This window comes from Schistocerca serialis, chromosome 7 (genome assembly GCF_023864345.2).
Source record: "Schistocerca serialis cubense isolate TAMUIC-IGC-003099 chromosome 7, iqSchSeri2.2, whole genome shotgun sequence".
In the NCBI taxonomy this organism is placed as follows: domain Eukaryota; kingdom Metazoa; phylum Arthropoda; class Insecta; order Orthoptera; family Acrididae; genus Schistocerca; species Schistocerca serialis.
Genome location: NC_064644.1, coordinates 503,862,567 through 503,876,195, shown reverse-complemented (window position 1 = coordinate 503,876,195; position 13,629 = coordinate 503,862,567).

Sequence of the window (13,629 nt, the reverse complement as noted above, 5' to 3'; positions counted from 1 at the left end):
AACGTACTTGCGTTTGTCGTCTGCTTCCATAGCCCATTAACGCCAAATTCCTCCGCATTGTGCTATCGGACACGTTCGTCGTACGTCCCACATTGATTTCTGCGATTATTTCACGCAGAGTTGCTTGTCTGTTGGCACTGACAACCTTATGCAAACGGTGGTTGTCTCAGTCGTTAAGTGAAGGCCAGCCGCTATTGCGTTGTCTGTGGTGAGAAGTAATGCCTGGAATTTTGTATTCTGTGCACATTCTGTGGATCTCGGAATACGGAATTCCCTAACTATTTTCGAGGTGGAATGTACCCTGTATGTAGCTCTAACTATCATTCGGCGTTCAGTGTCTGTTAATTCCTGCCGCGCGGTCATAATAACGTTGGAAACCTTCTCATGTGGATCACCTGAGCGCAAATGATAGCTCCGCCAATGCCTTGGCCTTTTATATCTTGTGTACCCCATATTACTATCTGTACATGTGCATATAGCTATGCCATGACTTTTCTCACCTCAGCAGATGTGTGTGCTGGCGCGCGCGCGCGCACGTGTGTGTGTGTAGATAATAAAACTCAAAGCTGTGAGACTGTAAGTAACTGCAATTTGCTGCGAGATAATTGTTTTCCCAATTTATAAATTCTGGGTAGTTTAAAAGTAACCAGTGTTTCAGCAATACATCGTTACAGCTTAATTCCGTTTCTGTGCACGACATTCACACTGTCAACTTTTATAATGCACAACTACGTGTTATTGAGCGCCTCGTAGACGAGTAACGTTTCGCCGGCGATATCGCCTGCAGTCGGTCGCTAGCTGCGACCTCGTCAACCAATATTATCAACCGTGGCAGTTGTTCGCCGCATGTCCAGTAATACTTTAAAAAAATGACTGTTAGACAAGTGTAGGAGGGTGATTGTTTATTAAAGAAAACCAAAACATCAGTGCATTATGCTATGCCTCAACAAACGTATGCTTAATAAATTAAATACTCCTCATCTTTTTTGATTAAGAAGGTGGCACTACGAACCACTTTCATCCTTCGCAATCTACAACTCACAAAGCGCGTCTCTAGGCGCATAAATCGTTACCAAAACCTCAACGAACTTTCACCATTCGAAAAGTCAGTCTGTACCACATTTTCATACACCGTTATTACCAGTTTAAGCTCTTGTGTCGAAAAATCCACATCTTCTTCAGTGTTCAGAGAAATATGGAAGACAACCCCACACCAACGCCTCCTTCCTTCCTTCCTTCAGTTCCTCCCATGATCGCTCCTTTCCACCGATGTTACATTAATATATGCTTTTATCTGTGTATAATATCTGAGAATAAATATTACATATAACGTGTCTTATATTGCCTACAGAAATTTACACATGCCGAAGCACACTACTGGCCATTAAAATTGCTACACCAAGAAGAAATGCAGATGATAGACGGGTATTCATTGAACAAATATATTATACTAGAACTGACATGTAACTACATTTTCACGCAATTTGGGTACATAGATTCTGAGAAATCAGTACCCATAACAACCACCTCTGACCATAATAACGGCCTTGATACGCCTGGGCATTGACTCAGACAGAGCTTGGATGGCGTGTACAGGTTCACCTGCCCATGCAGCTTCAACACAATACCACAGTTCATTAAGAGTAGTGACTGGCGTATTGTGACGAGCCAGTTGCTCGGCCACCATTGACCTGACGTTTTCAATTGGTGAGAGATCTGGAGAATGTGATGGCCAGGGCAGCAGTCGAACATTTTCTGTATACAGAAAGGCGCGTACAGGACCCGCAACATGCGGTCGTGCATTATCCTGCTGAAATGTAGGGTTTCGCAGGGATCGAATGAAGGGTAGAGCCACGGGTCGTAACACATCTGAAATGTAACGTCAACTGTTCAAAGTGCCGACAATGCTAACAAGAGGTGACCGAGACGTGTAACCAATGGCACCCCATACCATCACGCCGGGTGATACGCCAGTATGGCGATGACGAATACACGCTTCGAATGTGCGTTCACCGCGATGTCGCCAAACACGGGCCCGCATCTCGTGGTCGTGCGGTAGCGTTCTCGCTTCCCACGCCCGGGTTCCCGGGTTCGATTCCCGGCGGGGTCAGGGATTTTCTCTGCCTCGTGAAGGCTGGGTGTTGTGTGCTGTCCTTAGGTTAGTTAGGTTTAAGTAGTTCTAAGTTCTAGGGGACTTATGACCACAGCAGTTGAGTCCCATAGTGCTCAGAGCCATTTTGAGCCAAACACGGATGCGACCATGATGATGCTGTAAACAGAAACTGGATTCATCCGAAAAAATGACGTTTTGCCATTCGTCCAACCAGGTTCGTCGTTGAGTACACCATCGCAGACGCTCCTGTCTGTGATGCAGCGTCAAGGGTAACCGCAGCCATGGTCTCCGAGCTGATAGTGCATGCTGCTACAAACGCCGTCGAACTGTTCGTGCAAATGGTTGTTGTCTTGCAAACGTCCTCATCTGTTGACTCAGGGATCGAGAGGTAGCTGCACGATCCGTTACAGCCATGCGGATAAGATGCCTGTCATCTCGACTGCTAGTGATACGAGGCCGTTGGGATCCAGCACGGCGTTCCGTATTACCCTCCTGAACCCACCGATTCCATATTCTGCTAACATTCATTGGATCTCGACCAACGCGAGCAGCAGTGTCGCGATACGATAAACCGCATTCGCGATAGGCTGCAATCCGACCTTTATCAAAGTCGGAAACGTGATGGTACGCATTTCTCCTCCTTACACGAAGCATGACAACAACGTTTCACCAGGCAACGCCGGTCAACTGCGGTTTGTGTATGAGAAATCGGTTGGAAACATTCCACATGTCAGCACATTGTAGGTGTCGCCACCGGCGCCAACCTTACGTGAATGCTCTGAAAAACTAATCATTGGCATATCACAGCATCTTCTTCCTGTCGGTTAAATTTCGCGTCTGTAGCCCGTCATCTTCGTGGTGTAGCAATTTTAATGGCCACTAGTGTATTTACAAATTTTGCTCTGCGCATACGTTGACGAAACGTTGTGAGCACCTCCTTAGGTCCACTTTCAGTAATCAATAAAGCAGCGTTTCTGTGTGGTATGGATTCGACAAGTTTTTCGCAGTTTTCCATAGCAATGTGGCACCAGACGTCTACGCAAAGGTCATACATTTCCCTAGGATTACGGGCTTGTGGTTGGTGGTCGCGAAACTGGCGCCCGATAGTACACCAGATGTGTACAATCGCTTTCAGACCATGCAAATTTGGGGACCAATTCATCAGCGTGAGTTTACTGTTATGCTCCTCACAGCATTGTAACACAATTTTGGCCTTCAGGCACGGACAGTTACCCTGCTGTAAGATGTCATAGCATTCGGGGATGCAGGTGGTCCTCGATACTGTTCACGTACACTACATCTCTCGTAGCGCCTTCTATTACTACCACAAGCGCCATGCCCCTGAGTAATAACTGCTGCCATCAGCCTGCATCCATGGCGTCTTCCGTGTTCCAAACAGCCGTTCGTCTAGAAGACAGCGTATCCATATACAACCATCGACATGGTGTAACAAGAAATCTGGTTAATCTGACCCGGTGACACATTTAAACTGATCCAAGATCCAATCTCTGTTATTCCATACCCACTAAAATTTTAATTGACATCTTCCTTTGGTCGACATGTGAACACTTTAGAGTCACCTGTTGCGGAGCCCGAGCCCCATGTGCAAAATCGTGCAATGAACGGTCTGCTCCAATGTACTTATGCCCGTATTAGCATTTTATTCTGCCGTTAGATCTGCCATAAATCGCCGCTTTAGAGAGCACGCAAACCTCCGACATCAAAGTGGCTGTCAGCAGGCGTGGACGTCCAACACCTTGTCGTGTACTTGTGGTTTCACCATTCTTCAACCGCTTTCAGTAGATGCTCGCGACAGCAGGACGCGAAAATCCGACGTTTCGCCGTTCGTTACCAAGCGTCGTGCCATTACAATCTTCCATTTGTCAAAACTGCTTGGTCAGTGGATTTCCTAATTTTCGGTATGCACCGTCCCTAGAATGATTCCCCAACAAGCGAATTGGTCATATAAACAACAGAAGCAAAGTGCAGGGCATCTGCCTGTCAAATTTCTTACTGTGCTATAGATGAATAGAAAATTAAAAAAAAAAAAACAGTAAAAATATTCTGTGAAAATATTTCTCTAAAAGTAAAAAGTAAAACAGGTTAGAGAAACATTGCATGCAACTTTCAGTGATTTCCGATGCCTAACATATACTTTTTAAAGAGTATTACATGATTTTGACTGGTGAGTTATGTAGACCGTGCAGTCTGCTGTTTTTGCTACCTTGAGATTCTACTCATATGTGAAACCAAGCGGTAAAATAGTGTATTTTACCACTACTACTGTTACGAAATGTCAAGCAGTTACATATTTTAACGACAAAGCTAATAAAAAGCAAATAAGTAAACACAGCTGCAGAGATGCTCATACGTTATTGAAGTAGAGAGACCACTGTTTGAAACTCATAAATCGGTTCGAAATGATGTCTAATCGAATGTTCCAATTTTGTTCCATTTTTTTGATTACTTTTCCGCTATTGACACTTAGTGGGCAAGAAGAATGTTGCGACAGCGACCTTTTTCGTAGCGTTTGTATGGCTCTCTTGTGTAAAATTTTTCAGGCTGTAAAATTGAATTTTCTGGCAGATTACAACTGTGTGCCGGACCGAAACTCGAACTCGGGACCTTTGCCTTTCGCGGGCAAGTGCTCTACCAACTGAGCTACCCAAGCACGACTCACGCCCCTTCCTCACAGCTCTAAAATTGTTGAAGCTTTTTCACACGTATTGCGACAGATAATGGAAATATACTCTAAGACAAAAAAAAGTACTCACCAAGAAGGAATTGTCTGAATGGGACGGAAATCGGTAGATATAATGTTTATGTAGAGGCAAACACGTGAGTTCAATAGCAGAAGAATTTGATGATTTATTCAAGAGAAAGAACTGCACAAACTGATCAAGTTAATAACGCACCGGCTTAGCTTTGGTTGATAGAGTTGTTGGATGTCCTCCTGAGGACTATTGTGCCAAATTCTGTGAAACTGGTGCGATAGAGCTGGTTGGAGGGCATTGCTTATAATGATCCAAACGTTCTCAACTGGAGAGAGATCCGGCAACCTTGCTGCCCACGATAGGGTTTGGCAAGCACGAAGACAGTAGTAGAAGATCTCATCGTGTGTGGACGGGAATTATCTTGCTGAAATGTAAGCCTAAGATGGCTTGCCATGAAGGGCAACAAAACGGGTCGTAGAATATCGTCGACATAAAGGAGCCAAGGATGACAACCAAAGGGGTCCTTCTATGGCCAGACCAACAGTCGCATTTCTTGGGCTGTATGGGACGACAGTCAGGTTGGCATCCCACCTCTGTCCGGGGCGCCTCCAGACAAGTCTTCCGCTTGGAAACTCATTGACTGGAATAGAACTGTCTTCAGTAGTGAGGCTTGTTTCACACTGAGCCCCGATAACTAGCAAAGGAGATAATGCCCGTTCGCACAGGACGAGAGTTTCTTCTGCTTGTTTCGTGCCTGCCAAACACTCTCTTGGCCAGCAAGGTTGCCGGATCTCTGCCAATTGAGAACGTTTGGGGCATTATTGGCAGGGCCCTCCAACCATCTCGGAATCTTAACGATATGACGTGTCAATTGGAGAGAATTTCGTACGACCTCCCTCAGGAGGACATCCAACAACTCGATCAGACAGTGCCAAGTCGAATAACTGGCTTGCCGACTTTGCGAAGCTCATTTCTTGAATAAATCGCCGAATTTTCCTAAAATTGTAATAATTTGTTTGTCTGTACATGTATATCACATCTACAGATTTCTCACCCATTCAGGTAATTCCCTCGAGGTGCGTCGGTTTTGTGCCCCTTAACGTTTATATCATAGCTACACAGCAGCACCGAGTATTGTGATCCACATGGAAAATATTTGCTAGAACCCTCGAAAATTTCAGTTCGAAAACTGAGGCACAACTGCGACTAACATTACTGTGGAAGTCAAATATTTCAATATTTAAAATCAGAAACAAAGAGCTGGAACGCTCATTACTGTGACGAAGATGGAGCGCTAAGTAGAGTCCGTAGTTCGATTGGATATGGTCTATGATTTAGCGTCCCATTTCTATTATACTTTTTATATTCACCTTTTTATTGCGAAAAGTGAGTGAGCGAGAACAATGATGCCGCCACTAGTTGTAAGAGAGTAATTACTGTTTGCGGCACACGTATTCTCTTTTCTCATATTTTAAGGATTCTCTATTGCAAAATCTTGACACTGAGATATTGTCGAATCTCTTTTACATCTTCGGTGAGAGCAACATCAGACTGCACTGTGTACATAATCCACCACACAAACATCTTCTAGTATGTTAAACACTAAACTTTAAATTCTTAATTGGTTCCCCAATTGTTATATACAATTTTGAGCATCATTCAAAGGAGAGTAAAATGTTTGTTTTTTCTTTTCATTTTTTTTCAATCTGTTGTACTTCTTACCTCAGGCAAACCATTTCGAAAACATTTGATCGCTTTTGGAATTTTTAATTTGAAGTTTTGTTCAGAAAGCGAGAAATATATTGAAATATCGGTCGGTTTTGTATTATTATCAAGAATACACAGATCTAGAGTACTCTGTTCTCGAACTGTTTTAAATTTAGTATTATATTCGAAGGAAGCTATTTTAAATATCAAATTTCAGACCAATGTGACTTATTGTGCGCAAAATAGCTAGACTTTGAAGAGAAGAACTTTTTGACATTTCATTTACATAGCTAGCAAGAGCTGTTCGCGATAATTTACATTTTCCCACAAATCGCTCATAAGTTTTTCTTCATCACTTTTATTACTTACAAGCAATTATTATATAATAATTCGCGATAATTTACATTTTCCCACAAATCGCTAATAAGTTTTTCTTCATTACTTTGATTACTTACAAGCAATTATTATATAATAATTATATTATAATATATATATATATATATATATATATATATATATATATATATATATATATATACATTTTTTGCAGAACTAAACCTCACGCTGGTCGAGGGTCTAGTTGATAACCCATTTGTCTACTTCCCATCTCTGTTTGGCTATCAAAGTTCAGACAAAATTCCATTATGTAAGATCTGTGGAATCTTCTTTTTGCTCCGCACAAACTTAGATCAAAAATGGGGAGATGTGATCTGTGCACAGTAACTCCCCTTTCGCCCTACTGCTCTTATACAGGGTGAATCAGAATGCCCCAACAGACCGTCAGAGGTTGTTAAGGGGTACATTTTAAGTATTTTGGTATCAGCACCCACGATCTGGGGCGGCTCGTTACACAGTTACTGCGCTCCGATTGGTTTCTTGCCCCAAATAACATTGTGTCTGTGTTGCACTGAAAATTGTGCGCTGTGTGATTTCTTTGGATACAAACTTGTTCCATTCACTCACAGTAGTTGCCATTGGCAACAGCAGTGCCCGCTTTACTCGCTGCCCTAAAGCCTGCAATCCTACTGCACTGTTCTGACTCGGGGTTTGCTTTTTCCGGCAGTGTTAGTCGCGCGTTAACAGTGATACACAGAAGTATGGATAGGTTGCTAATGGAGAGCTGATCAGTTATCACTTGGTGTCTGGGTTCACAGAACGCAGTGGAACAACGGCACAAACCTGTACCGAGTCGTTCCCGCAGTGACAACAATGCCATGGCAGTCAATTCGCACTTGTACACAGGCTTCTACGAGAAACAGGACATGTTTTATCTTTTGGTGATCGCATATTACAGTGTTCTTCATTTTTGTGATGGTATTTGCACAAAAACGAAGGTAAATGGGGTTGTTGTTGTTGTTGTGGTCTTCAGTCCTGAGACTGGTTTGATGCAGCTCTCCATGCTACCCTATCCTGTGCAAGCTTTTTCATCTCCCAGTACCTACTGCAACCTACATCCTTCTGAATCTGCTTAATGTATTCATCTCTTGGTCTCCCTCTACGATTTTTACCCTCCACGATGCCCTCCAATACTAAATTGGTGATCCCTTGATGTCTCAGAACATGTCCTACCAACCGATCCCTTCTTCTGGTCAAGTTGTGCCACAAACTTCTCTTCTCCCCAATCCTATTCAATACTTCCTCATTAGTTATGTGATCTACCCATCTAATCTTCAGCATTCTTCTGTAGCACCACATTTCGAAAGCTTCTATTCACTACTTGTCCAAACTATTTATCGTCCATGTTTCACTTCCATACATGACTACACTCCATACAAATACTTTCAGAAATGACTTCCTGACACTTAAATCTATACTCGATGTTAACAAATTTCTCTTCTTCAGAAACGCTTTCCTTGCCATTGCCAGTCTACATTTTATATCCTCTCTACTTCGACCATCATCAGTTATTTTGCTCACCAAATAGCAAAACTCCTTTACTACTTTAAGTGTCTCATTTCCTAATCTAATTCCCTCAGCATCAGCCGACTTCATTAGACTACATTCCATTATCCTCGTTTTGCTTTTGTTGATGTTCATCTTATATCCTCCTTTCAAGACACTGTCCATTCCATTCAACTGCTCTTCCAAGTCCTTTGCTGTCTCTGACAGAATTACAATGTCATCGGCGAACCTCAAAGTTTTTTTTCTTCTCCATGGATTTTAATACCTACTCCGAATTTTTCTTTTGTTTCCTTTACTGCTTGCTCAATATACAGATTGAACAACATCGGGGAGAGGCTAAAACCCTGTCTTACTCCCTTCCCAACCACTGCTTCCCTTTCATACCCCTCGACTCTTATAACTGCCATCTGGTTTCTGTACAAATTGTAAATAGCCTTTCGCTCCCTGTATTTTACCCCTGCCACCTTTAGAATTTGAAAGAGAGTATTCCAGTCAACATTGTCAAAAGCTTTCTCTAAGTCTACAAATGCTAGAAGCGTAGGTTTGCCTTTCCTTAATCTTTCTTCTAAGATAAGGCGTAAGGTCAGTATTGCCTCACGTGTTCCAGTGTTTCTACGGAATCCAAACTGATCTTCCCCGAGGTTGGCTTCTACTAGTTTTTCCATTCGTCTGTAAAGAATTCGTGTTAGTATTTTGCAGCTGTGACTTATTAAACTGATAGTTCGGTAATTTTCACATCTGTCAACACCTGCTTTCGGGGTAAGAAACCAAAAAACCAAAATTCCGCAAAGAGCCGCCAGAGAACGTGTATCCCCTGTTCAAAATACTCAGAAAGTATCCCTGTACAAGCTCTGATAGTCTTTCGATGGAGTTCTCGTTCATCCTTCATAATTTCCTTAGCGCGTTACGTTTCACCAAGACCACCAGGCCGCTTTTGTCCGTGATGGGGAGTGGTCAAAATATTTTTGATCGTCATTCTATTCTGCTACAGCCACGAGTAACCAAATATTTCTGCACGCGTCAGAAGCCAGGAGAGAACCGGTGAAGCCAGGAAGGATTGCGTGCGCAAAAGACCATGGCACCAAGTGGTTGCTGCAGTACACACGAACGACTGACAGCGAACAGGACACAGAAAAGAAGAGCAAAGCAGCCCGTGCCACAACGCAACGAGGTGCAAATCGGAGTCTTAACCACATCAATGTCAGCACGCCACGAACAGAGAAAGACGCAATCCGATTCGCAACCAGAGAGAAAGACCAAATTCCAAGCGAGGTCATTACTGAATAACACCGTAGTACAGGCAGTGATAATAAACGACAACAACATCAGACGCGCGTATAGAATTGACTAACCGTTTCATGGCAGTCGTGTTGAAACGTCCCCTTAGAAAAATTAATGAATTACTGTGCTAATAAACTTGCATTATTTGATTTTCAAACAGCTGAGCAGAACTGAACGTACTCAGACATTTCGCTCTTTACCTATTCTGATCAATACTAAACTGACACACAATATTTTTAGCGCAACGCAATCTGACTTTCAATAATCCCTACAAAAGAATGGCCCCGACTAACATTAACCTATACCTTTCACAAATCACTTACCTCACAAAAATCTTCTTTACTCGAACTACTGCAATACAGCGAGCGCCAATACTGCCAGCTAAATGAAAGATTCTAACTACTGAAGTCACTAACTACTGATAGGCATACTTAGCAAATGAAAGATTTTGATAGAGAACAAACAATGTATTTACCTTAATAGTGTTAAAAAGTCATAATATATATAGCAGTTCATGACATCCAGTCTTACAAATTTGCTGTTTCTGATGGACACACGTCCATATCCGTTCTCATAACTCCGCCATTTCTCTCCCCACATCCACCACTGCTGGCGCCTCAATTCCAAATGCACAACACTTCAATAGCATATACTCCAACAATGTTACCCAACCACAGCCTTCACACAGCATAGTCACTGATTTTCATATAGAGCGCTACGTGGCGTTACCAACATAAAAACCTAAACAGCCTACTTTCAGTGTTTATACCTCCCACGAGGAACATGACTGGCTGGCGTTTCATGTGGTGAGATAGGTGGTGCGCTCGCCGTACTAGTGCAGCGCTGCGGCAGTACTGTGCCCTCTAAAGGCCATCTAGGTCTATTTCCTCCAGAGAGCATTCATCTCCCGTGGAGCCTAACGCAAGTTCCAACTCCTTCCCCAAAACAAGTCCGTACGGCCGGAAATGCCCTGGACGTTACCGTGCGCGAGGGGAAGGGGGGTGGAATGGAGACAAGTGCGGAGATCCATATCCCTTTGACTGCCGGCTGTGTGGGTAGGAAGGGCGTTCGGTGACATCCATCGGGACGCCGCTGGCGATGGGCGCGAGATTTGCGGTTCCATCGAACCACGCGGATGCGGAGGGAACAGACGGTGCAACAGTGGAGAGTGGTCGGCAGCCGCCAGGGACACCGGTCGTGGCCCCAAATTGTCACCAGAAGGTGCTGGAGGAGGTGGCGGCTGATGCAACGCCTGCGCTTGACGCCGGATCTGGTTGGTAGCGGTGCATCAGCCCTTACAGTGTTTGGACCGATGTACCCATCGCCCCATGGGTGTCCACTACTGCCGCTGGCACCCAAAGCTCAGTTCTCCCGTAAGAGCGGGCCCACACATCTGCTGGGAGAGACAGGAGCCGAACTCCAAAGGGGCGGCTGAACCGTGAGTATTCTTAAGAATTTATTTTATTTACTAGCGGTCCATCAAGACCATTAACACATTTAATCACACTATGTAAGCATGGAAGTAGTTGCCAGGGAGTAACTGATGAAATCATAACCAAATTCCTTTTAACATTTGGGAATTTTATTCACTTTAATAGTGCCTAAAAGCATTTTTTTTAAAGAAACAGATTTAAAATCACAGTCAGAAAGCACCCTCTAAATATCAAAGTTACAGGTTTTTCAGAGGCAGAAAGAAACAAGTTATGACTGCATGAGCTTTCGGGCAGAGAACCTTGCCGCTCTCTTTTGACATGGCCGCTCACGACAGCCTCTGAAAGACTACACTGGTGCAAATCTGCAACTCACCAGATTACTTTAAACAAAGAGTTTTAACAATTTACACAAGCACACAAACGATGCACCCCCCGTAGGAGGGATAGAAATGGTACAAAACTTGATTTTAACTTCTAAGGAAAGTCTTACGGTGAAAGGGTGGCAACTTTATATACTAAAATGATCATTTAAATAAAAGCTCATGAAATGCAATCTTATATAAAATTCTACAAGGTTGGCCAAACAATAGTTAAGATGCTCTACAGTACCCAGATACCGCCTCTCAAGATCACAGGCAATAATATCAAAGTTTCCAAAAATTAAAACATATTTCAGGTAGTCGGCCGTTACACTCCGAGCAATAAATTCGTCCGATAAACGTGACAGAGGCAGCTACTAACGTCCGGTAGATTGATAGGGAGATTACCGAACAACCCGAACCGCAGGTTGCTCTAACCCGCCCCTACTCCACAAGGGTAAACGGAGAAGAATGGTGGGACGACCCATAGCAAAACGGCTGGTGACCTCACCAAGAAAACAATTAGAATTTAACAAGAGTAAATCAAACAAGATATCACCAATCACTTAACTTCTAATAAACTGCGATTTCTCGAGAAGACCTGGCGCGGCGCCCCCAAATCGCTCTCCCGAACCGTCCGCTGCCAGCCGCTTCAACGGACGCTGGAAGGCGCGCCGATCTCCCGTCTCACGGCGTCGCAGCTCTCACCGGCCAGACTGATGTCGTGGGTTGACTCCTGTTGCTCTCGTGTCGACCGCGAAGTCACTACCCCTCGCTATACGCCGCGGCCCACTGGTCTCACGTGGCGACGCCACATGCGCCGACGCTCAAGACGAGCAAGTGCGCGACCGACCAACCGATCGATCCAACCGCCAATGACCATTGGCTGAGCAAACTCGAGCAGACTGGCGGCCTAACGCGCAGACTCAGATGCAGGAACTAAGCCCCGACTGGGCGACCACTCGCTGAGTTCTCTTACTGGCGAAGTGCAAATAGTCTCATTTTGCCGGCTTTAAAGGTTGATCCGAACGACAGACTTAGTAGCACTCCGGACGACAGACAGACACTAACTGCCTAACAAATGCGGACGAGAGAAAGACTAGCAAACTGGGGACGAGAGACTGACCCAGACTGACCGACTGGTGAGCTCATAGCGCCCCTTAACTGCACATGAACAGGCAACCTTTCCCCTTTCCCACCAGAGGAAGATACCAAAGCTGCGATTGCCACAGCGGCGCCACAGCTAGAAACGGAGGGCGACTGCTTCACACTACGCGCTGCGGCGCACTCTTCAAAACAGCAATTTTTACCACGGCTCAGCGGCCTCAGAAGGTGAAGCAGCGTCTGCGGTTGCCGCCAGTGGAGCAGTTCGGTGGGGCTACGATTGTTAATCGGCATTGCTCGGTAAGTGCTCATAAACAGAGTGGGAATACAGAAATGATTTTTTCATTGCCAACTGTACTGTTAATTAAGTAACATAGTGTTGTATTTAACAAAGTTCCTTCGTCATTGGAATTCATTGGTCCATATATAGCTCATATGAACGAATGGTAGGTGTAACAAATACGCTGATTATGTCTAATGATGTTTTAAACTTCCTTACATATAATTGTGAGCAGGCTTATGTGCCTTTCATTGGTGGGTACACTGTGACGACGCAGTTTTCCATTTAAAAAAATTATTCTGTTTTATTGGTGAGCTGCAGGCCAGTTTGTAACCCACCTGGGGGGTACAAATGGCAGGAGGAGGGACCCTTAAACTGTTTTTTCCATTCGGACCGTGCGCCCTGTTAACACCACGTACCTGATAATCCCGCGGCGGTCGTATTGTTCTGCTCCACACTGCTGCTGGCTTGCCTGAAATTATCTATCTAAAAATGTAAGCGGGTTTAGTGGAGCCACTCAAGTCAAGCACAACACTGCCCTACGTCTGGTATGAACATCTCTATTCTGAGACGATAAGAAATCACAGGTTGCACTGCTTACATTCTAAGTCATAAATTCTGATGCCAACTTCAAGATGATTATCTGTCCACAAAATCACTTACATGAGCATACGCGAAACCGAACACGGCGCGGATGATTGTTGATGGTGCGAAAACCGAATAATCGAACGAAATT